General features: G+C 40.3%; 1 long non-coding RNA gene across 5 annotated transcripts in view; it reads left to right on the plus strand.

Annotated features, from left to right (window-relative positions):
- The window catches only part of LOC128813403 (uncharacterized), a 66506-nt gene that overhangs the window by 13628 nt on the left and 28111 nt on the right, over positions 1 to 24767 (plus strand). For all 5 annotated transcript variants that reach the window (XR_008439032.1, XR_008439030.1, XR_008439031.1 and 2 more), the window contains one exon: positions 2194 to 2287. This is a non-coding gene — a long non-coding RNA (uncharacterized LOC128813403). The remainder of the gene's footprint in view (positions 1 to 2193; positions 2288 to 24767) is intronic.

Below are 24767 nucleotides of genomic sequence, written 5' to 3' on the forward strand. Positions count from 1 at the left end.
TGTATATATTTTACTAGAAATAGTCCTGATACTTAGTAGGAGTTTTGTCTTGATACTTGGTAGGAGATGATATCCACAGAGGTCTGAACTGTCCACTGTTTTCTTCTGTACAGTGAACTTGGAATCCACATTTAAGTATTCACTGTCTTTCTGAATTATACATGTGATAGTCTACTCAGTGAAATGTAAAGCCATCATAATAGTCTTAAACCCCAAATGATCCAGATTCACCCCAGAATGGCTGACTGAGCAATTGTAATAGCACTGCTTCTGTGTGTGAGGATTAGCTAAATTCTGTTCCTTTTATCCACAAAGCTGGATGAATGTGCAGTGTTGCTGTCCACCGCCTTACTAGAAAGAGATCTGTCTTGCTCTCTGATTCTTATTTCTCTGGTGTACTGACTCATACCCTTCTTAAAATACCTCATCAAGAACCCAGTGCAGTCCCCAGAGCTGAGTTTCAAAGTCTGTCTGTAAACACAGCCCTGTTTACAACATGGAGAGCCAAATTTCTTTCTGTGTGTGACAGCTCATTTGCATTGTCTAAATAGTAATTCCTGTAAGCAGGGATTCAATTTTCATAAAGAAACAGTGTGCAAGTTTCACAGTCCTGTGCTTAGTGATCTTTGTTTTCCTTCTGTTGGTGAGTAATGTAAAGTGGTGAAAACCATAAGAAGAAGAATTTACCAAAGAGTTGAAATTGAAAGTACAGACAGCTCTCTTTTTTGTATCTCATTGTGCACAGTTCAGGTTGTTGCCCAACACAAAACATTAAGAAGCTATCTATTATGGCTACAAAGGTAAAATGGAGGAGGAGGAGAGCAGAGAGAGAGAAATTATGCAGCACAGGCAGGGGAGCAAAGCCTTTTGATACTGCACTTTCAGACCCAAAACTTAGATTAATGAGGACAGAGCTTCTTAGGTTGCTTTGGAGTACTGCACACAAACTTCATCTGAAAAGAAAAGGACGCTTTCAATGTAACCTTCACTCCATAATTCTGAACAAGCTGCTTGCTAGTAGTGTAGAAAATTTCAAATGTCTCTAAATATTAGAGCATCAAGCCAAACAAAGAAAGAATAACTTATTAAGGTGTTAGCACAATGTGAGTGACCTTCTTGATGTGACTTTTTTTGGCATAAGAAACACCTCCAGCAGATGTTTAGTAGTTAAAGCTGTTTGAGAAGACTTTTCTGCAGAAGTGTGAGCCAGATCATTTAAACACAGGTAGCAACAAATTTTTATGATGAGGATGTATAAGAAAAAGGAGGTGCTTCTTTCTGTCAGAAGTGGAGATGCAGAGCCTTTCTCTCCCTTGCTGCCTGTGTGCTCTAGGGCAAACATACCTCATTTCTCCTACCTTTAAAGTTGTAGGGTTCTTGGGTTGTTTTGTTGTTTTTATTTCACATCATGTTAGTTCAAAAATTTATCCATTGTGTCTGAAATGTTTTGAGCATCCCACTGAAAAATAGGCCCAGTCTTATGTTTGAGGGCAAAAGCAGCCAAGGGCATTTTTACCCAAAGTGTTATTTTGTGTGCAGGAGGATGGCACAGCATAACCTTTGTGTTGGCAGAAGGAAACTTGTGATGGGAGGTTGTTTAGAGCTGTGTAGGAAATGCATTTAGTCACGATGATTTTGGATTTGAAAGCATCCCGTGGTGTGACTGCAGAGGGGAATAATCCTCCCAGTACTGTGCTTGGAGGGTGAGGAAAGACCTGAGCCTCAATGCCTGTGTTGGATCAGTCACTCCCATCCCACTGGCATTCTTCAGATGCCAGGGTGCTAGAGACTAGGGAGATGGAAGAATGCCTTTCTCTTTGACCTGAAAATGCCCTGTGGACCTAGGAAACTCATTCTGAACAGCATGTCTTTGAACTCAATATATTCCTAGGAAAGCTCTCTGGCTTTTGAGCAATCCATTGCATTTGTATTTCCTGATGAGGAAACTAGAACTGATCAGGAATTTTCTGAAAGTCTAGATGTCCTGTATTTTGTGGGAAGGAAGGGAGTGGGTACAACCTGAATCCCTTTAGATTGCTGTCCTGATCAGAACATACCTTTAATGAGCAGCTCCTGGAGTCTGCTGCCTCTCAGGTTTTGCCAGTGCCCTGGAGGCTATGCTGTTCCTGACATATTTGCATATGAAAGAATTTCAGTACTGGAGTAACACAGTAGAGTTTTCCTCTATGGCAGGAGAAAGAGCAGAACACAGTTCACAGAATTCCATGCACCAGAGCTATGGTACTTCGTTGAACTGGATTTCAAGGTCAAAGGCTTTGCTACCAGGGTAAGTACTGGTATAGTCTCATCCATGGGACCATTTAACTGTTTGCAATGTGTTTATAGGGAGATCTGCTTTGACATGCCTGATTTTCCTAGATTAATTTTATATTGTAGGCTCTAAAGGAGGGGGAGAAGCACTGCTTTCTTCAATGAATAAATATTTTCAGGAGAAAATTTCAAGTGACATATCCCATTCTTCTTTTTTTAAATGATGAGTGGTGAAATGGCTTCAGAATAGGTGGGGAAAGCAGAGTCTTTTTCTCCATGTAAAAAAGTGAAAAGAAAGCAAGGTGCAGCACCTGAATAACTCTGCTAAAGAACAAATATTAATTTCAGCTAAAAAGCTTTAAGTAGTGTGGGGAGTATAGTATTATGTATATATAATATAGGGTTTGTTTGTCAATTTGGATGTTATCTGTTCCCAGAGAGGCAGATCTCTATTTAAATAAGGTCATTGGGCAGAACAGAGCCAATATCAAGATGTCCCAATCCCTGTTAACAGAGAGCTCTTGTCCTGTGAAACAGAAGACTGGGATGTGTCTCTCTTGCACACTCTCTCCTCCCCAGTATAGCCCCTGTGGGTCTGGTTTGCTGCTTTACCCCTTGATTTCCTTGGGTGATCTTGCCCCCTTTTGCCCACACACCTCTGCCTGTAGCTGAACAGTTGACTCTTGGAATTGCTGGTGTCTTTGATTCTGAACCCAAACATGGCCCATGTCCAAATGTCTGATTGATGAGCACCATCAGAAATCTAAAAGGCTCTATCCAAATCAGTAATGTTTTCTATTTGAAGGTGAGGTGTTTTCTGCTTCAATCCCTCAGCCTGGTAACTGGAAGAGAATTCCTTGAGCCTTAGAAACTGAGCCCACTGGCCCCACAGCAGCTTTAGGCTGGAGCTGCAATTATAGTTAAAGAAGTGACTGGGGAAGGAAGGAGGCAGGTGGATTTTTACATATGAAGTGTTGAAACAGAAGAACAGAGACTCAGTCCACGACAAGCATTTTAAAGAATGTTACTCTCAGTATTCAGCTCACCTCATGAGTATCTTGATTGATCTGTTCTTGGCATGAAGAACTGCAACTGAATGAATTCTCAGACTCTGAGATGCCTCCCAGTCACATTGATATCATTAAATGTTCTTGGGTTTCTGCATGGTGCACTTGTTCTAGTATGCTCTTCATTGAAAACTTTCCTAAAGCATGGTGTGAGGCAAAGTGGCAGGCATTGTTCTTACAGCTTTCCTCTTTAAAGCGTTATTTTTATTTTGCTAGAAGAAAAGCTTGACGTGCAGGAGTAGGAGAGTAATGAAAGAAACTTGTGGCAGAGACAGAAATGGAGAATTGTAGTCTGTGAAATCGCTGATGTTGAATGAGTAAAAACTGTTTGTAGCAGGGATGCTCTGGCTGCTTTAGGACTGTGTGTGACTGTCCATTAGGGAAGCTGCTCTCTGCTCACCCCTGGCTGAAGGCTGTCTTAGGCCAGGTAAATATACTTCTGAATATACTTTACTTCAGAATTCTTTCCCTAGCATTGTATCTCAAGTTGTTGGAATTTTGTGAAGTTCTTGGCCATCACCCTCTAGAAATAAGCTGTACAACCTAACTGTAAATCAAAAAGAAAATTATTTTCCTCTGACTGTTTTGGAGAAATAGATTTCTATCTAGAAGTCTTCTCACCAGATTTCTGTTTACTATGGTCAAAATAGTCACATCTCCCTGCATTTAGGTTGTCTGAGGATTAAACCCCTGACTCTTTCAGCTTCATATATGGTGAGGATTTTTTCAATGCTTCTGATCATTCTTAGTATTTGCCACCCATAAAGCACTCCATGTTTTCCTGCTTCTTTTCAAAGTAAAAAACCCCCAATCCAATAAAGGAGATTAGATTTCTGAATTGCATATATGGATTCAAAATTACTTTACTGATTTATTTTCTGTATAATGTATTTTGCATCTTCGGGTTTTTATTATCTTTTGTTTGGGATTGTTTCTTCATTCAGTTATCTGCAAAGATATACATGTCTGTCACAATGCAATGCAGAGCCTGTAAGATGTTGCTGTGATTCAGATTATTCCTTCCAGTGTAGAGTATTTGGCATTTAATTGCATTTTGGATCTCATGTTTGACAATGTTGCTTGCTCACCAAGCTCCTTCTTAAGAGCTCCATACTCTTCCTGTCATGATTAACCTGAATAATTTAATGTAATCTGTGTATTTTGTAACTCCATTCACCTTCAACAGCAGCAGAGGGAATCTGGGTTGGAGCAGAACATTTGAACATGTTGGAAACTACCTTAGGAGCTGAGTTCTCAAGTTAGTGCTGCTTAGCTGTATATGGAGAATATGTTTTTTTCCTGTAATTTGAAGTTAAACCCAGGATATAAGATTTCACTGTTCAAATGTTGTTGCTAACATGCAGCTCAAAGAAGATTTGGGGTCTATAATGGCAGCTTTTCTATTCTTTATATGATTTTTAAATAGAATAAATTTTTAAAGAAGTGATTCAAAGTGTCATGAACACTGACACTGTTGTGTAAGACTCCCATGTTGATTTTCTCAGGTCACTAAGAGGGAGGCTGTGTTATTGTTCTGTTTGTAAATGATGCTGCTGCATTGCTCATTTCCTGCTTTCCTCTTGTTCTTCTGAGACTGTTTTTCAGTTTGTGAACAGTCTCTGGTGTACTTAAACTGTTGCAAGTAAAGGAATTGGATAGGTGAGAATAATTTAAAACTCTTTAGCTTTCCAGTTGAAGTTCAGTACAAGAAGTGTTTAAGATCATATTATCAAAATGTCAAAGAATCAAAGGTAATGAAAAGCCCTGATCTGGGTCCCAGGGAAATCAAGAGAAGCCTCATTGGCTGGAACTCAATGGTTATTTATAAGCTAGAGAAATCACAAGTTTTAAAGGATTTGCAAGCCAAATAAATTAAATAATTTGACATCTTAATTCAAAGTTTTCTACCTAAAAGCATTGACCTGTCTGTGTTTGATTCTCTGTATTGTTCCATGTTTTAGTTTTGTATATGAAGTAAACATTAGTATCAGGGCATGTAGTCCTGAAGATCCTGTTACATAGAGGTACACTCAATTCTGCAGAAAACACAGAGCAGCGCTTTATTTTAATGCTCTTTGTATTATAAACTCCAAGGATGATGGGGAAAGAAATGGGGAAAAGTACAAGTGTGTTCAGATTTTACTGAACTTGAAAGTGTAACTTCATTCTGTGGATCATTCCATATTTTGTGCATTTTATTTATTATTATGTATCTAATAATACCTGAATAGTGTCTTTAATAGCTGAAAAAGATAATTGGGAAGCATGAGAGGAAAGTGTTCTTATAGAAACATGAACCCTGTGTAATAATCACATACTTGAAATAGGGCTAATGCCTGGTTTTATCTTTTTCCCTGAAATAGGTTGCCTTATAATTCCTTTCACAGTGGTTGCAAGGACTCCTTTATGGCCACAGAACAAAATATTTGCTTTCAAAGCTTGAATGTACAACCAAAACATGCTCGTGAACATGTGCTTTACCAGACATAAGGGAAAGAAGAAAGGAAAGATAGTGTGTCTGCATCAATTGAGATATTCCTCACATTCAGATTCTATGATTATTGCATACTTTACAAACACAGGGTTTACAGAAGGCCTATCTTTTGTTAGACCAGCAAGCATAGCAGGAAGAGGAAAAGGGCTTTTGTGACACAACCTTTTAGGTTTCAAACTTTTCTAGTTGGTCTAGTAGAAGATCCTACCTCTCCCTATGCTATTACTGTGTTTTGCTAAGGAAAAAATACCAATATGTTGCTGGAGTTCAGGACTGTAGAATAGCTGGTTTTGCTTAATGTCAGTGACCACAGAGATCTGTTAGAAGCAAATGCAGCTAACGTTGCCTCCATTCTGTAAATACAATTAATAAAATAATTCAGTCAGTTATTCACTGAAATACTCAAAATGGAAATATATGGAAGGATCCCGTATGAACAACTGTGGTATATGTGGTGAGTTTATCACCTTGCAAACTGTTAAGAAATACATAAAATCCTGGAGAAAGTCAACACCAAGTGGTGAAAGTATTGGTATCAACAGAGTTGTGGGGAGCCAAAGCAGTGTGCATCTTTGAGAGTGGCACAGATAGTGTGTCTGTTGGTTAAAAGTACTGGAAGAGCAGCTAGTCCCTGTATTCATAATCCATAGCACCCAATGTCTTCCACCTGTCCTACAACTTCCACAGGCTTTGCCAAGCAGCATTGTTCCGGTTTGCCTTTGCTGCTTTGGAGGTGTGGAGTGCCTGTCAGGGCCGTTCTTGCCTTACATCTGTGTGACACCTGGATCTAAAACCTAAACTTGTCATTCTGTATGCAGCCAGCAGGTCACCCAGCCATGGTAGTGTGAGTGAGGCCCTCCCTCTCCTCCCTCTCCTCCCTCTCCTCCCTCTCCTCCCTCTCCTCCCTCTCCTCCCTCTCCTCCCTCTCCTCCCTCTCCTCCCTCTCCTCCCTCTCCTCCCTCTCCTCCCTCTCCTCCCTCTCCTCCCTCTCCTCCCTCTCCTCCCTCTCCTCCCTCTCCTCCCTCTCCTCCCTCTCCTCCCTCTCCTCCCTCTCCTCCCTCTCCTCCCTCTCCTCCCTCTCCTCCCTCTCCTCCCTCTCCTCCCTCTCGTCCCTCTCGTCCCTCTCGTCCCTCTCGTCCGTGCTTCCTCCATCCCAGTTGCTTTCCTCAGGATGTTGAATGAAAACCTTTGGTCTAAAAAGCTTGAGTGAGTTGTGAAAAGCTTTTTATTACCTGCCAGAAGTTACTTGTCTTTGCAACTCTTGCAAGCTCTTCTGGTTATTTTTACTTGCAGAGTGTTTTTCACCCATTCTTCAGCTGCTGGGCAAGATGGCGTTCATTTGGCTTCAGTTCTGACAAAAGATAAATGAGCTTTGGGCCCTCAGTGATTCACTTTGGCTGCCAGAGGGTTCCAAAATAGCAAACTATTTTTCATAACTGCAATGTGATATGAAGTGAGTTGCAGCAGGTGCTCTAACGTATACTACAGCCGTCTGCAGAGTGGGGAATTCATTAAAGTTTCCTCATTTGTCCAAAAAAGTCACCTTTTGGAGTGGCTAGCGTTCTGTCTCTGCCAGCTGAAGGTACACTCTCCTGAAGGCAGAAGGAGAGAGGGGTTTTAGTTGTGCAGGAAGTATTTATTGAAATGGAACTGTGAAGTTAATTTGTTCATCTTATGAAGAATCATTCTCACTTAGTAGATTCATCATTTACTTTTCCATTCAGTGTAATTTGATTTGCTGTTTCTCTCAAGGGTGGAGGTAGCATGGACCCATGATTTTTTGGCCTTTATCTTATTTTTAATTACATTTCAATGTCTTTCGCTTTATAGATTTGCTGCAAGTAGAAATTTGAATTGTAGTTCCAGAAAACAATCAAGTATTTTGCAACTGACAAGGTGATCTTGATAGAAAGCTTCCTTCCTTAGACTCAGTGAAGAAATCAAGGATGCCAGCTAACCTGATAATTCAATGTGCTCATTCAATTTTTGTTTAAAGATCTATATTTTCTTGTAGAAAATGAGAATAAATTCTCAGAGGTATCAAAGCATGTCAGAGCCCACACAAACAAAGACCATAGAAGAATTTAGAGGAATGGGCTGTCTTAAAGGCAAGCACAGATCTTGCACAGGTCCCTACCTGCAATCCCACTGACATAAATAGAATACCATGTAACCACTCAGGTCCTGCAGAATCAGCTCTTAAAGAATTTATGCCCATATAATTGCTCAGACATGGAAAATGTAATAAATATTAATGTTATTCTCAAGGAAGAGTTTCCAAAGAAGAAATGCACAGATTAAATTTAAACTTATGCATATTTTAATCCATAAAATATAGATTTTTCTTAAAGTGCTGGAGTATTTAAGGATTATATATAGCCAGTATTCAATACAAATGTTTTCATACTGAGCAAGATTTATGTGGCCATGTATTGTACCCAGAGGTCCAGCGCACAGCATCATGTTTAAGCAATGCACATCTCTCTTCCCTGAAATATGTAGCACCCAAATAAGTAAATGTTGTCAGTGATGCAGAGGCCCCCCCCCTTGCACTGCAAGTACCAGAGTCACAGCTTCTCTTATGGTTTGTGCTACTGTTTCTGCTGCCTGGCAGGAAGGCAGTGATCCCAAGGACATTGCCAAAACTCAGCTCATAAAACCTTAATAAAAAGTATCCCCTCTGACACAGTAGGGGAGGTAATGGATGGCTACACCTCCCCCCATGGGCTGGGTTCCCAGAGTGTGGTTCATTCTTCCTGGAGGATTTGTAGTACAATTTTTCACTGCAAAATTTCATCTCAGTGTTTTTTTACTGCTGAAGAGCAATGGAGAAAAGAGGCTACAGACTAACTGGCAGGGAAACTGAACGTTGTACGAAATATTTGTTGCCATCCTCAGCCTCCAATGGAGCTAGAAAAGAAATCTCTGTTACAGATTCATCACTCCTGCCCTTCCAAGGAAAAACTATAAAATCAACCTTCATAAATCCCCAAAAGCTAGAAGCAAAGCTAGGAGAAAAGCCTTGATTTCCCAATTATGATTAATATAAAACACATTTTAAAAGCGTGGAGAGTAGTGGTGGTCAAGACTAATATCTTCAAGGCTTCTATCACATAATATAAATCAAAAGGAAAAAAAAGGTTAGAAAAGCAATAAGGCAAAGTATTAATGAAGTGATCTGTGGTACATTCAGCCTTTTAGGGTTTCTTACAGCAGCACCGTTTACAGTGAGTAAAGTTTGTTACTCACTGGTTGTATTTGATTAATGTTGACTTTGTACCCTCCTTTTCCTGCATTGATAATGCTGTGCTTCCCCTGAGACTCACAAGGCAGAATTTGTCCTTTGGTAGATAAGAGAGGAAAAGAGAGAACAATAAAAATAATCTTTGGTTCAATCTTTTCCAATTTCCCCCTGTATCTGGATATATGGTGTGGGATCCAAGCAGTACAAGGATTTAGGCTTCTTGAGTAAGGAAGAAATCTTGGCTTTTGTGGAAATGCTGTTCTTAACCAATTTCATAAAGAACAGAATGGTGAGCTCATCTTTTGTGTCAGAATTCTCAAGCTAACTGCTTTGCAGGTCTCCTCCAGCACACTTTTGCATCTAATATGAAGTGTAGAAACACACATTTCACACGATATCCATAAGTGTTTTGACAGATGAGATCTGGCAAATTCTTTTTACACTGATTTGCAATGTTAATTAGAACAGGGGGAACAAACCTGAAAACTTTGGCTTCTGTGCTGAAGCAACAAGTGGGAATTGCAGTGTAGTGGTTGATGTTTGCAGCCTCACTGGAAGGAGAGGGCATTGCCTGGGTCCAGCTGAACTCCTCACAGCAGTGATGCCCTTTGAGCTCTGGGTCAGCTCTGTCATTGGGGCAGGAGAATGTGGCACTGTGGGATTATATTTTTAAATTAATTGCTGCCTGGCAGTTTCTTGTGCTTTACAAGTGGATAAATCAGAAATGCCTCGTAGCATTTTGTACCCTACTGCATGTGGAAAGCAGGAATAAGAGAATATTAGAATATTAAGCTCTTAAACCATTTATTCATTTAAATGTTAATGAATAGTAGAGTTAGAGATACCCAGGTGCTTGTTCTTCAACCTTATATATATATATCTTCAAAGATATATTTATTATGTGTGTTATTAGTTTACTTCCATAGTAATTTTTTATATTATGTGCATATGTAAATTTGATGCAAGCTAAAAAAAAATCCAAACAAAATTGTGTGAATGTTTTCCTTTATGTCTGGTATTGAGAGCTGAACTCAAAGTTGAAATGTCTCAATTAAATAGATTACATTCCTATTTGCATGATCAGATGTAGGATATTGTGTCTGTAATTCTAGAAAAGAACTATTTGCAGACAACACATAGAACAAAAATTATTATAAAAAACAGTGATTTCAGATTTTTGTTTTCTCCTCATGCAGGAGTTGAAAATTTTAAGAAAACCAGCATAACCTTTCAAGTAATAATTTTTTTCAGTATTATGCCATTTCACTTTTTTATCATTTCAATATTGTTTGATATTTTAAGATTGATGTGGTGGTCAAACTGCTCTTGAACAGACATTGTTGTTTTAGTGATTGCTGTGGCTGAATTCCCACCAGTGAGCGTAAAGAGTGTAGATTTCTCTTCTTACCATGCAATGTCTAAAATCTGCTCGGCTCCAAGCTTTTAGGTTTTCAGAATAAAAAGGACGAGAGCCATTACCATTGCCACAGTGGTGATTGCCTCAAAAAATTAATGGAAAATATGTGTGGTAAGGTTTGCTTCTGTGTTTGTTTTAGATTGATTTATTTGAGTGGCAATATTGATAAAAGATGAGCTTGGTAAGGCCCCAAAGCAGTCTCACTAAACTGGCACTGTAAGGTGGTGGTAAAAATGTGAAGCAAAGATTTGAACAGAAGGAATAAGGGTTTTTTTTTTCAGGAAATAAGGGGTTTCTTAGCTAACAAATTCATCCTAGGTCTAACCAAACAGTAGCTTTCCAGCTGGTCATCTCATGTCATCCATGTATGCTTATCTAGACCTTGACAAACTTCTGCAATCCCAAACTGCCTGACACACACACTGAGATTTTTTTCCTGCTTCTGGTATCCCTCATTCTTGTTAGAGAAGGAGCCCTACTCTGATCCTCCTCCAAGCAAGGAAATGTCTCTATGTATAAATCATTTGTCCCTTTTCTTTTTTTACATTAGGTTGGTACTTTCCATTCAAGAAATTAATCCTTCCTTTGTGTGTAAAAGAAAAAGCTTTGGAAAGTTTGTGTGTCCCCATTTTGCTGGCTTGGTATCCCTGGCCCTGTTGTACTTTGAGGTGCCCATTTCTACAGAGAAATGTGGAAGGAACTGTGGAGACCACCTTCTTCTGGTCTGGGGGGTGCAGACATATGGATCCCTGGGAAAACTTCAGGGATCAAACATTTGAGTGGCACATTTTCTAATATTTAGCAAATACCAGGGCAGATCTGCTGCAATGCTATGTGGCCTGTCTTCGAAGGTCGTGGTACAGAGTGTGGGTTTGGGGTTTGAAAGTCAGCTGTTCACCACTGCTTCCCTGTTAGCAACACTTCCCTTTCCACCTGCTTCTCTGTCTATAGCCTTCCAAAGCGACACATATCAAAGTCTCACTTATTATTTGAAAATAAGAGCTGCATCATTTTTTGCACCCAGTTGTGTTCTTAGATTGGAAACAATGCCACCTGCAGCTCTAAATACCCTCCTTTCTCATTATAACAACACCCTTAAACCCAGTCATTTTAGGTGTTATCAAATTCATCGTCTAGAGATGCCTGCTGTAGTTAATGTTGCATCAGCATTTTGATTTTAAACACCTTTTTCTCAGGCCTATAAACGGGCCATAAAAACTTAGCTGAGGTAGCCACTTTATATAGGAAAATTTTGGACTGATGGTGAAATCAGATGTTAAAGGAACTCTGTCAAGCATTGCTAAACTGCTTATCAATAAAAGCATCTCTTATCTATTGTTTTAAGTATAAGTGAATGTTGAGATTTGGAGGATGTTAATGTTAAGCAATCTCCTGCACTGCTGGAAATCTAACAACAACAGAACGGTGTTCAGGCTGTTTGAGCTGGCTTTTGCCACCACAAAGAGAGATGCACTAAGCCACAGGGTAAGAGAAACAAATCTTTGAGAGGGATAAAGCAGATTTGTGAGATATAGTCTAGTACTCTAGGCTTAATTTCTGTGAATAAACTGGAAAAGGATGCAATTCAAACCTAAACTGATTAGTTTGATTCCCTTCTGTTTTAAATTGGACACTAAACAAATGAGTTTTTAATTTAAAAAAAAATTTAACTCAGATAAGAAAAATGTTTTATAAGCAAGCAGAAAGACCATTAATATAATATAAGTCCTTTTCAGAAGCTTTGTAGGCTTTTGTCCTTCAGATGTGGCATTGGCAGACAAGCCTGACATCTGCAAGAGTGTGTTTGCTGCATATACAGATCCCTAGGAGCTGCGGATGTGCTTCAGTTCACCTGTTTTTCAAAACTGAGGCTCAACATCCCCTCTGTTCAGGATATTCTGGCACTTCTGGTTGTTAGATTTTGCTTACCAATATGTGTTATCTGACAAACTTAGGCTGAACCACTTTCAGGTCATCTTAAAATGTTCTGAGAAATTGCATAGTAACTCACTGCTCACTGGATTATTGCATTTGGGAAGAGAGGACTGCTGCCAAACATGCTCTCCTAAATCCTCAGTTTTGCCATGAACTCCATGACTATGTCCACATTTCTGTACGTGAAAGGGTAGTGCTCCATGGCACTGGTAGTGCTGTGTTTCTGTTGGACAGTTGGGAATATTCAACAAAGCAGGAAAACTTGTCTGTTATCCAGGACCCTCTTTAGCTATTGATATCTGTGTGTGCCTGGCACTGCAATGAATTCTTTTGGAGGGGATCTCCTGAACCTGGAACCAAAGTGTGGTGGAGCAGCAGGTCTAACCTTAGGTATTACTCTGGGAGCTCTTTTCTGTTGGCTGTCCTGCGATTTTGAATTGCACCTTCAGTTGAATCTGCTCTCACACTGCTGCAATTGAAATACTTTTGTTCCACCAGAGCTATTTCTGTCGAGCAGCAAGGAGCTGTGCATTCCCTGAGAAAGCCTTTTACCATGAAAGACATCCTACACAGAGGCCTCTGATGTCCTGTCTCAGGAAGCAGGTTGTCTTTTCAGGCTTTTCTGCCTCATCAATCTGCATTGTCTAACCTGGTACACCCAGACCTGAGCTCCTAATGTTTTCCAAAAAATGAATGAAAGGATGAGGCCCCCGTTGGTCCTGTCAGCTCTACTTTGTAAAAGGCAATTAGATGACAAACGAATTAGTTTGGGAAATCCATGGAATACATTTATAATGTAGTTATATGTTGATAGGCACATCTCCATTGTATCTAGTGCATCAGTGCAGTGTCAGAGTTGCCTTCATTTTATGTTTTGAATATAATTTGGGTGTTACAAAAAGCTTTTATGCAATTCATATTGTTCACAGTAGAAATGTGTTTTCAACAGAAGTAAAAACCCATCTTTGGCTAGCAGAATTATTCTATTCAAATGAAAGTGTTGTTCCTCAAGAATCAATTGTGTGATTAATATTACTAATAGCTAATATTACTTTTTGGCTTTATATTAAAGCCATCTTCAGAGCATGAGCACATCCTAGTATGAATATGCATTCTGAACTTCCTTTCTCTGTACATTCTAGTAAAAAATGAGATATATACACTGCAGAGAGAAACATAAACAGCAGAGTAATATAATGTCATCCTTTAGTCCTCAGCCACAGCAGCTATACTTAACCTCCAATACAAAGCAAATTGCAGAGTCCAGTGAATTAGAGATCAGTATAGGTCAAAGAGAAATTGCTTTAATATCATGATGATTCTCTTTGGTCTCAACAGATGACAAATTAAAATAAGAAATGGAAAGGCTGCTGTGAGCTGATTTCCAGCCACAAAATATTCTTCAATGGAATCCCATCATTATGCCTGTTAGAAATACTGGTTTTTTTCTCAGCTACAGTGACATAAGGAAAAGGCCTTGAAGAAGATTCCCAAGGATCTGGGTCCTGTTCCATTGTTTCACCAGTGACCTAATGTGTGAAAATCCAGACCCCAGAGACATTTCTGCTCTCTGTGTCTCTTTTTATCTTCTCATTCTGCCTGGGTAGTACCCGTGTCAAAAACCACCATGGTGTTTGTGCATTGTACTGGAAAAATCATACGTGCTCCTGTAAAATTACTATTCCATATTAAAAAGCTTTTTTTCTACCCAGATATTATCCAGCTGTGAATATTCAGTTGTTCTGTTGCCAGCTGCTGGAATAATGTTGTCCCCAAATAATGAAAAATGAACTCAGGTGTGCAGCCTTTGAGGGCTCTTTGGGTTTCTTCAGCAGTTTTCTCTAGCTGGGCCTACATCAGTTCTCCTGTCAGTCCTGTGGCTTGCACAGATTAACAGACACACACATGGACATGCCAGATTTTGATTGCTGATCCTGGAAACTGTATCAGGAATGAATCACATTAATAATCCTCTGAATCAAGGCAGAAACTAACCACTCAAGGAGTCTGCTGCTATGGGTACTGATTCGTGTCTTGTGTTTGAAGCATTCTAGGAAGCCTCATCTTCCAAACTTGCTGAACCTGAAAAGATTGCTCCTTATGTACAGATATGCATGCTCAAGCTGCATGGATACTGATGCTTGGCTGCTCTCTAGGGACTTCTAAAAGTTGAGATGTAAAGGGCTTGTAAGTTATGTAAAAGGATGCCATTCTCTTCCTGCTCACTTCTCAGTAAACAACAAAACAAGGGAAACTGAGATTTGCTATATCTATTCTCAATCCCATGTTCTTTTTATATTGCACTCACTTCTGAAGTCCAATCCAGCACTGTGTAGTAACTTGGTGGCTTTTGAAATATTGGCCCTAAAATACTCTCCCTTAAGATTGAACCTAAAAAAACCTCCAAATGATTTTAAGTGGCACATGTCAAACAAATATACAGTATAGCTTATTTTTGTATTCCTTTCTGGGTTGTTTTTTTTTTTGTTTTTTTTTTTTTTTTTTTTTTTTTTTTTTTTTTGTTTTGTTTTGTTTGTTTTGTTTTGTTTTTGTCATATCCTATCTTCTGTTGAGGCTTTATATTCCTGAGAAAATAATTTTTACTGTCCCTCTACACTGTAGGAAGTACAGAGACATTTTTCTGATTAGCTGTGTATGGTGGTGATCAGTTAAGATCAGTAGGAAATATGCTAGAAAATACAGACTGATACATGTGTGTGCACGTACACTGCTCTGGCTTCAGATGGACTCACACTCTGTCCTTGTCTTGTGCCTTCCTCTACCTTTCAGTGAGTGTTAGATTATGTAAGCAGACTTTAAATTCAAGTGAAAGTGCTATTACAATGTATGCTGAGCAAGAGGACAAAAAGCAGAACACTTGGTTCTGTTGATGTTTTGATATCTTACTTTATGCTATCTTTTTACAGAAAAAAGTGCAAATATCTGATTCGAAACATGTTCTCTCCTTCGATAAATAGTAGTTCAAGAGTGCCTCTCCTGAGTTTATTTTCTGAGTCTGGTTTCAGATCAAATTATGGTGAGTTGGAGTGCAAAACATGAGGCTGTGGGGTTTTGTCAGATCACCTGAGGGGTCAGAGAGCAGCTCTTCTCCAGGGGTCAGGTCTGGCACAAATGGCTCCATGCAGCACAAGGCAGTGCTTTGTTTTCTGGCTTTGCTGAAACCATGCCATGTAAGCTGCTTCCAGAAATAGGGAATGAAACTGCATGATTTGTATGCTCCAGTATAGCAAACCCTGCAACTCCATACAGAAATGTTAGATCTGGTTGTTTTTTTCCTTCCTCTCTGAAAATACACGCTGTGGTGATTGCTGACTTATTTTGAACTGTTCCACTGCACAGTAGTTTTGCAAAAGTAGCATCAGTGAGGCCTACATTCTTGCCTGTATAAGTTTTTGCATGTATTTTGCCACTTGAGTCCTTAAATCTGGTTAAAAAAGCTTTCTGTAAGACCCTGGGTTTTGCAGAAGAATTGACTTTCTGAAAGAGCTGCTTGGTTCACGCATGAAATGTTTTTACAGTGCAAATGCTTCTCATTTCTACCTGTGCCATCCTCTGACTTTCTCAGAGGCTGCACAGGTGGAAGTGGTGTCAGTTTGAAGCCCATGAGGCTGCTCAGCTGGTCCAAGGACCTGAGCTTGGCAGTGCTGGCAGTGCCACTTTGCTGTTGTGCTCTGTGGCCATTGCGAGCATCTGACTGAAGAGGGACCTGGTCCCTGAGCAGCTCCTGAGATGCTCCAGCCCAGGATTGTTCTCCAGTGACATGTGAACCTAAGGCTATAGAAAATTCCCTCAGAGAATCTGCAGCACAATGATGATGAAAGGCAGATGAAATCCTAACATAAGCAGAGGTGAGACTGCAAATCCATGCAGAGATGATCTGTTGAGTGAGAAGGTACCATCTTCACAGTGTCACATCTCAAGGGTAGAACTGCATGTCAGATATCTTAAAAGCTACAGGAAAACACCACCTGGATATGTAACAAACTGACAGGTTTATTCTGGGATGACAGTATTTTGGATACAGAATCTTCCTGGATCTTTGTGATGTTTTCTTTAATCATTCTTCCACAGCTTTCCTGGTAATCTGGGCAAATCTATACGAAAGTCCTTGTTTGGTTGTATTGGAGTTTTTCCTCCCAAATGGAGAAAGTTCTAGTATTTTTCAGTTGGCTTTTAAAGGTGTTTTTAATTTGCTTTTTTGGCAGTAAAAATCCATTTTTACAGCCATGGGCAAAGCAAAAATTTCTGATATATTTCTGGCCAGTATTCTTCTCTGGTATTTTACTTTGAGGTGACCTCATCATGCCCTTGTATGGACCTCATTAGCTGGGAGCTTTTCTGCTGTAAGATGGCAGAAGAGAGGGAATGTATTAACTACTGCTAATGACTGGGCTGCTAGGGAAGGCTGCTGTCCACAGTGATTGACAGGTAGAATCAAGTCTAGATAATTCATTCTCCCAAAGTAGAAATAAAATGAAAAGGGTTGAAGGCTTTTTTGGGGGGAAAAAATATTCTAACCTAAAGATCTCTTGTTATTTTCTTTTTTTCTTGTATCTCTGAGCTTGTAGTCTCAGAATAGTGAGCAGCAGCAAAAGAGTAGTTTCTGGATATTTCCTTGGCCTGGGGAGTTTTTCTCTTTTTATTTGCTTCATTTTTTCATGTAATTTGTACTTTTTCCAAACACTTGCTTCTTGAGTTTATGTAGTTAAGCATAACGATTTTCTGTAAATGAAAGCATGCTGCTCTCCATCTTGTATTGGTGGAAAAAATGAGAGAAGAAACTCACAGCTAGTTATCATCCTCAGAGATTAAGAGAAGCAGAAGCAGCTCTGTGTGTTTGCAGGTCTTGCTGCAGCTCCAAGGCTGGTGGAGATGGAAGAAGCAGGAGGGTGGCCATCCACAGCTCATCTGGGGCTCACAGGCACATGTTTGGTGTTGTGGCTCTGAGTATTTCTATCATTGCTCTGTTTCTAGAGAGATTGGAAAAATTTATGTAAGGTATTGCCCACTAATTTTCAGGATTTTTGCAGGTTTACAGAAGCAGGAACCTCAAACTTCTAAGTGATGAGTAAGGGTCTTTCAGTGTATGCAGCAGTTCACATGGAGTCAGCTGAAATCAGTGGGAACAGCCAGGCCCTCAGCAGTTTGGTAAATGAGGGCCATTACTTAAGGTAGGCTAGCAGTGTATTTAGAAGTGAGCCTGAGGGAAATCTGTTTCCCTTCCTTTTAATGATTCCTGTTCATCTACAGAGAAATGCAACACTAGTTCTATAGAGAAGGGGAGGCATAAATGGAAAAACTTTCCTAAAGTAATTTATTTTACTCCTACTTTTTCAGTTAAGGCTTTAAAGGGAGGTCTTCCTGCATTTGAAGAAGATGGAGGGTAGCATGACTATAATGATTTGCTAACAAGCAGTGTTAAAATAATAGGACCTCTTCTCTCTATCTCCTGTTTTGTGGTAAGGGCTTGTTTCTTCCTGTAGATTCTACCAGAAACCTGTGCTGTAAAGGGTCTTCACAGTGTGTAGGGTCTTCTCCAAGAGGTACAGAATTGTTGTATGAGTGTTCACACTGACAGCTGAGAATCTCAGATGAATGAGCAGGAGCCTGAGGCTATGCAGAGCATTAAGGGCAGGCACTTCTGGCTCCTGCCTCTCCCTTTGGTAACTGCTGCTTCCAGACAACTGGAAAACAGGCTCCATGGCCTTGGGGTGAGGAGGCAAAAGGCAAGGCTCGGAACTGATCCTATGCAGGCTGTTCACCTGTACAGACACTGCCAATTTTCTGTGGTCTGAGGTGAAGCACATTCTATAGCCTCTGTGTCCTCATATCATGAGGCCAAGCTTCTGATTGGATCTCTGGATATTGTGGTGCTGTATGCCTGGGAAGAATGTGGAAATTGGATATGATAAACACCTTCTGCTGCTCAAGGGACACCCCTTGACCACAGAAGGAGCCTTTGCATTTATGGAAAAGGATTCAAGTGTATGAGTGGTCCCATCTCTATTAGCACAGTAATACCCACCAGCTTCATTTAAAATATTTACTTTAATACTTTTCTGGCTGAGGACTGCATACCATTGAAGTTACAAGGTTTTTGAAGGGGCTAACAGTTCTGTGTTCTGTGAAGTCTTTGGAAAACTATTTTGTTAATAGACATTATAAGTATCTTTAAAAAATGTCACAGTAGGAGAACAGCTGTCTACAAACTTGGTGCTGGGAAGGAAACAAGATAGGATTGGATCAATACAGGCTAGGTTTCTTTCTTCCCACACCTGCTTTATCTAAGATTATCAAAGCCAGCAGCAATGATACCTCTTCAGTTACTGTCCCTAGGAAAGACTAGCGGATACGTTCCAGCTGTTTGGCCTCAGATTTCACTGTATCTCCTGGAACACAGCAGTGATCTAAAACCCTGAGACAAGACAGAAGGACTTCTCAGCTGTCTGAGACAAGTTGGCACAAAATAAAGTATTGTGGACCTCCCCACTGAGAACACAGTAGCCAAAACTCCAGAGTGGCTGCTCCAAGATGGAGTGGGAAGGTAATGAAATGCAGCTGCAGGTAGCTGTGGCATAGCATATAAATTGATTTAAAACAGGAGGAAGGACTGAAGGACTTTCCCAGAGTGAATGATTTTGTAGGTTATTGATTTAGGCAGCAGTTTATTTAAACATTAAAACTCTGAATGAAGCAAGTTACCCTGAAGAAAAATGTGTCAGGTGTAGAACTTGTTACAGCTAACTGGTTAGCCTCTGAGGACTTTGTAAACTGTCCAGATATATTTATTATAGAAAATATTTTCTTGAGGAAAAAATAGACTGTTACCCCCTCCAGAGTATGCTGTAGTATTTTCTGATGTGAATGCTGGAATTCTGTGGTCTCTTACCATTACAGTTACTGTGTGACTGTGCTCAAGATTTTTAAACAACCTCTCTTTGTTTCCCAGGGAAGGAGAATAAAAAATAACAACTTAAGGAAAAGAAAAATTACTGCAACAGTTACATCATTACCCATCCAGGTGTGTGATTACACTTAGTGCTCTCTCTGTGAAGTGCCCCACAGCATTGTAGAGGCACTTAGAAGGAACCTGTCATTCAGCAGTGGAAAGGGGCTTCAGGACAAGGAATGACAGTGCACATTCCTGATTTCCTCATGGTTCTTGGAAACCTGCAGATAACAAATCCCCCAGACTTACAGGTTTACTACCAAACAAGATTGATAAAATAAAAGTAAGCCACTTAGGAGTGGGAGAGGTTATGGAGAAAACTTATTTTATACTTCCTAAGGGCTGAATCTTCAGTCCCTTACAAAGCAAAAGGAAGGGATGTGGGAGAAACAAGAGAAACGGGCTCCCTCCACGCTAGTGTCTTGGCAAGGGTAAGGCTGGCTCGTCCACAGGCTGCAGATGGTTCCAGAGTTTCTGTGGGTGCACTGCTCATGGTTGGAGTGTTGATTTTAGCTCCAGCCTATGTAGTCCCTGTTCTGACACCAACAGACCAAGCTGAGTCCCCTCAAATGTGACACACCTTGAAGTTGTCTCCATGTGTGCATGTAAGAGAGAGGAGATTTAGCTAGGCTAGTATAAAAATCAAACTTGTGATACCTGCAATATTTCTGTTATTTTCTTGGCTATATGAGCTTTGTGGAGGCTAATGAGCTCGTGCAGTCTGCTATAACTGGCATTAAATGCTCTCCCAGGTTTTGCACCTTAAGCTCAAATGACTCCTCATGTCCATTTTCCCAATTACCCTACAATTCCTACTCATTCATGGCAAAAGTCAGATATTTTGAGAGGTGCTGCTGCTGCTCAGACCTCCTGAGCACTGCTTGCAGATAGAACTGTGTCACACTCAACTGGAACCCAAGACCAATTCAGCCAGTCCTGCCAAGTGTTTGTAAGTAGCAGCCTTTCATAGCCGTTGAATTCTTGTTTGCATTGTTTTTGAGCATTTCACATGTGTGTCTTTTCTCTTGCTTTTAACAGACTTACAGAATGAGTAATGGTCAGCAATTTACTGCACAGAGGGAATAGGAACAGCAAATGGGTTATTAGCACCACAACACCTGCAGTGTGTATGAGTTGAATGGACAAAATAAGTGTGATTAGCATATAGTGTAGCCTGATATTAAAGCTGACCATTTTGGAGCTATAGTTTGTCTGGGTTAGTTTGCTTCCAGTAGTGGAGTGGCTGCTGTCCAGCTTGTGTGGTTCCTTTGCCCTAGTTAGCAGAAACACCCATGCACCCTGCCCCTTTCCCCCTGCCCCCCAAAAAAATTAAAACATTTGCACTGTGTTGGATTTCAGAGGATTGCATTTCTTTGCTGTGTTAGTGGGTACTAGGTCCAGGTGTTTAATGCTGTTGGCATTGCAGCTGCATGAGTACAAGTCTTGTTACCTTAAACCAGATTTTAATATGTCCTTCATTACTAAATAAATATAATGAACACTAAATCAATAAATTCTGACTATCCCCAAAGCAATTATTGAAAGCCAACAAACCAGACATTCAGGTTAATTTCAAAAAGAGAAACTTAAACAGGAGAGCGCATCACCATCCTCTCTGTGACCTTACTTGAGAGCTTGTTGGCACAATAAAGTATTGCAGGGTTCATGGTCCTTGCTCCGTTTGAACAGTTTTGCTTGGCTGGGTTTGTAAGATTGCCTTCACTGGTTTTTTGCTCTGGTGGTGCTAGGAAGCATAAACTTTTGTGCTGTGATCCCTCTGTTTTAGCATAATAGCATGTTTAAATTTATTGGGATTTATCTCAGTAAATAATGCTGTTCTAGGAAGACAGGGAGCAGGGAACACCAAAGAACAATTAAAACACATCTGTCATGTATTCCACCTTAAATTTCTGGTAGGTATTCTACTGCCATTCTGCATCCCTGGAGGTTTTTTTGTTTAAATATTTAAACAATAAAAATTACTAAAGCTCTAAGAATGATGTCTCATGATATTCAGTGACCTGAAGATAAGCTGCATCAGCCCTCAAGAAGGTAAAGAAAAGACTTGCATGTAGAAGGTGAAATATAGTCTCACTAAAGCTCTGTAAGTGAAATCGTCCTTAAGGTTCTCTTATGCTAGGATATGTTATCCGACAGGCCAGGTCTGGAAAGTGCCTGTTGTCTTAACTAATTAAGATATATTTTTGACAGGGCAGATATCATATCATACCATCTGAGCAAGTTGTACACAAGCTAATAATTTAATTTTTCTAAGCAAAGCTAACTGTGCAGTGCAAAAAAGACCTGTCACAGGAAAATGTCAACATAGCAAAGGAGCTGGAAATCAGTTGGAATACATTTTGAGGCCCAAAAGTAGCTTCTTTGTCTAGCTGACTGTATGAACAAAGCCTCAGCCCAGGAGAATATAGTCTGTCTGTGCATTTTTGCACATTGCAAAAGTAATTGATGCTGTCCTCTTCATGTGAGAAGAATGTAGAACATGGTAAATTTTTAACCTAAAAGCATTTGCCGTTGTACTGTCTTGCAGCTGGGCCTCCTTGCATTTTCAGTTTTGACAAAGAAAAGGAAAGTTATAATATAAAACATTGTCTGCATTTTAAACATTCTGTGTATTGCAGAAGTGGTTCATCAGGACTTTATGGGACACATTAATTCCAGTGAATTATTATGAAAGAATATGTTTGCTGTAGTGTAGACAAAACTGTGGCTGTTGTGGATCCTGGCACTCCTGGGTGATCTCTCCTGCACAGGCCCAGCCCAGTGGCTGAACACACCCCCATGAACCTTTCAGGCCTGTCTCCTTTACAGTCTGAGACCAAGGACTTGCTGTCCTATAGCAAAGTAGCCTACATTTATTCCTAGGATGTTTTAGAACCTGGAGATGGTCATCATGCTCAGAAAACATTATGTGAATGGGAGGAAACTGCAAGGAGAGGTGGCTGGGGACTCTCATTTGTATATGATGAAAATTGTATGCCTCTTCTTATAGAGAAATAACTGAGAAGTGCCACAGTGCACCCTGCCATCCCTGGGGAGGAGGAGCAGTGTGTAAAGTGGCTGAAAAGTTGGTTTTCTCCACTTGCCACACTTTTTTTTGCTGGATTAGCTCAGTGCAGCTGTGGTCTAAGGGTTGCTTCCTGTGTGGTGGGGCATGGGAGGGGGTGTCTGTTTATTCCTTTAATTTAAAACAACAAGAACAACAACAAAAGCCATGATAAAACACAACAAAACACTTCTGTCTTGGGTTCAATAGTGTAACAGCAATTAGGTTCTAAAGCAATTAGGACCAGCAGCACATACAATAAGGCTCACTGTGCATGGAGAACAGCCCACCCTGGTAGTGCTCTAGCAGTCCATGCATTAAACCCTGCAGATAAGCTGCCAGAGGATATTTTTTTCTTCTGCTGTGCTTGGGAAATTGCTATTTCAACTGTCCTGTTTTGAAGATTAAGGAAATGGTTTCGCTCAATCAAAGTATTTTGCTGTTGAAAAATAATGGCAGATTGAATCATGTCATGTCTTAATGTAAGTTTGCCATAAGAATAATTCCAAAATTGTATGTTTTCAGTCAACAGCCTGCTGTAAATTTGATAAGTAATTACCTGTTAAGCAGGAAAGTAAGGTCTGACAGCCTTGGTAAGGGGGAGGAGAAACAAACTGTTTAGTTAAGAGGTTCTAGCATTCCTCTGCTTTAATGCTCAGTGAATTTGAATCCTTGTGGCAACCTAGATCAGAGCCTGTTCTTGGCTCTGTTGGTAGTGGGAGTCCTCTTGAGCAGGCAGCCCAGTTTCCCTGTGCCCAAGTTAAGAGTTGCCCCAGCTCTGTTTAGTGAGGTGCAATCCCACTTCAGGCCTATATGCAATGAGAGTCCAGGTTTGTGCTTTTTTTTTTTTTTTTCTGTGTCTTCAGTGAAGCTGAAATTTTCTTTCCGCATTCCTCCTCTGACCATGCTGTGCACATTTCTGGGAACCTCCTAAACCAGCTGTGCACAGGCATTTCTTTATGTTTTGTGGTTTACTAACCCAAGTTTCAACCACTAGACTTTCTAAAGTACAACTGGTGGTGTCACTGCTCACAGCTTAATCCCACATGAACCCATGCTACTTTGCACAATAAAACCCATCATATGTTTAATTCTAAAAAAATGGTTTGCCTAAAAGGGTGGTGTGAATCTCTTTGAAATAGATAGGTATTAAATTTTTATGTGTGAAACTGGAAAAAACCTTGCCTTTTTGTATTACTGATTTGTTACATTAAATATCCTTTGTGTGGTCCATGCCACATCTACAGCAAAATGCAGCTGTGCAGATGGACACGTTACTTGCCTTTTGTCAGGTTGCATCAGTCAAAACAAATGCTGCCTTCTGTTCCTCTGCTGCCTGTGCCCTCCTGGTTTGTTTGCTCAGTGGAATCCCTTTTTTGATCTCATTCTGTCTGCTACAAATGGTTAGGAGTGGGAGTTAGCAGAAACAGTTTGATTTTCATTCCAAGTGAGGACAGCAGCAGGCAGGGCATAGCAGCCAGGCTCTCCAGCCCTTCACTGGGGCACCCTTTACTGATGGGTTTCACTGAACTGGGAAAGCTGATTGGTCTTAGGAAGCACTTGGGTTTAGATTGTTTCTCTCCTGGAAACCTCTACAGATCTGACTGGTGAGCAAACAGCAGGAGGAGTTAAAGGCAGATGAGGCAGTAAGAGACCAGGATACTTCTGGCTTTGGGACAAGAGGGCTTGTGCCTTGGCTAGCAGCTACAGGACTGTACTGTGAGAATGATGGAAAAGCACCTCTTTTTGGGAACCTCCCTGCCCTGCTCTTTGGCTGGTTTGGATGGGTTCTCACTCAGCTCATCAAGTGACTTAAACCTTTTGTCTCTTATTTCCATGATGTGTTTCAAGAAGCCACATCAGACTGCAGTGTTTTGGTGTTTTCTCTCAAGTTGTCACTAAAGGACACTTGGAAGCAATGTGAGGAGTAACCCATTAAATGTACATTTCTTTTGGACAGTATGTTTCCAGCTGCTTTCTATTATTTCTGCTTGTACATCCAGGCACTGCAATTTTTCTGCCTGCTAATGGGGAAAATGTGAGAGTGAGGCTGTTAACAGGATTTGGTTGTGGCTGGATAAGCTCATAAAGACCTGCAGAGCAGTGTCCAGAACGCCTGGACCTTGTCTGTGTTAGAACAGCTTTCAGCAGCTATGGTGAAAATCCTGGAGAGGTGAAAGGAAATTTTGAACTATCAGCAGTCTCTCTACTTTGAGCTACTGCACTTCTGTTTACTTGACATTACCCCATTCTTGCACCTTTGCAAGTGTAACAAAACCAACAGATTTTAGCAGACAAGTGCCAG

Source organism: Vidua macroura, chromosome 12 (genome assembly GCF_024509145.1).
Source record: "Vidua macroura isolate BioBank_ID:100142 chromosome 12, ASM2450914v1, whole genome shotgun sequence".
In the NCBI taxonomy this organism is placed as follows: Eukaryota; Metazoa; Chordata; class Aves; order Passeriformes; family Viduidae; genus Vidua; species Vidua macroura.